Genomic DNA, 735 nt, shown 5'->3' with positions numbered 1-735 from the left:
AATCTCTGGGGTGGCGGGACAGAGAGCTATGTTTGCAAGCAAACCCTCAAGGACTGAGGCTGCTCCCAGAGCTGTGTCCTTCAGACAAAGGACCCCGTTCTCACGGGCAGCTCCCCGCAGAACAGCTTCCATTTTGACCGCCCAATATGTGTCAAACCCTCATTCAGCTCTCCCAACCACCCGAAAGGGACATTCTCTCTTTTATAGATGACACAACGGAGAATGAGAGAGATGCAGTCTGCTGAAAGTGGAGGCAAGATTCACTCCCAGGGCTGCACCTGGAATCAGCTCCAGGGACCTTCAGAGACACCAGCCTAACTTCAAGCCCAGCTGAGGACTTGACCTGAAAAAGGCATTGATTCCTTCCCCAAAGTCCTGGGCAGGACCGTGGTTCTCTACACCTGTGGCTCTCATGCTCAAGCACATGCAGAGTCCCCTGCAGTCACTGTTAAAACATGGAGTACTGCCCAGCTCCTCGGGACCCCCCCCAGCCTCTCCCCACCCACCCCCTCGTGGTCTCCAGGTCAGTGGGGCTGGGCGGAGGGCCTGGAGTGTGCCTTTCTCACAAGCCTCCAGGAATGCTGGTCCGGGGACCACACTTTGAGAAGGACTGCTCTAGGACAAGTTTTTGGAGTGGTGGTGGATCTATGACAGCTTCCCCCAGTTATCCCTCCCCAAGACTGAGACTGCTTCCCTGCAGGGTCAGTGCCTTGTATTTTTTTTTTTTTTTTCTGT

General features: G+C 54.7%; 1 protein-coding gene across 2 annotated transcripts in view; it reads left to right on the top strand.

Moving 5' to 3' along the window:
• Positions 1–735, top strand: part of KCNIP1 (Kv channel interacting protein 1) — a 410,971-nt gene that overhangs the window by 21,794 nt on the left and 388,442 nt on the right. The window lies entirely within an intron of this gene.

Source organism: Bison bison, unplaced genomic scaffold (genome assembly GCF_000754665.1).
Source record: "Bison bison bison isolate TAMUID 2011002044 unplaced genomic scaffold, Bison_UMD1.0 scf7180017864343, whole genome shotgun sequence".
NCBI classification, from domain to species: Eukaryota; Metazoa; Chordata; class Mammalia; order Artiodactyla; family Bovidae; genus Bison; species Bison bison.
Note: the sequence above shows the minus strand (reverse complement) of the source record. Positions and strands in the feature narration are given on the sequence as shown.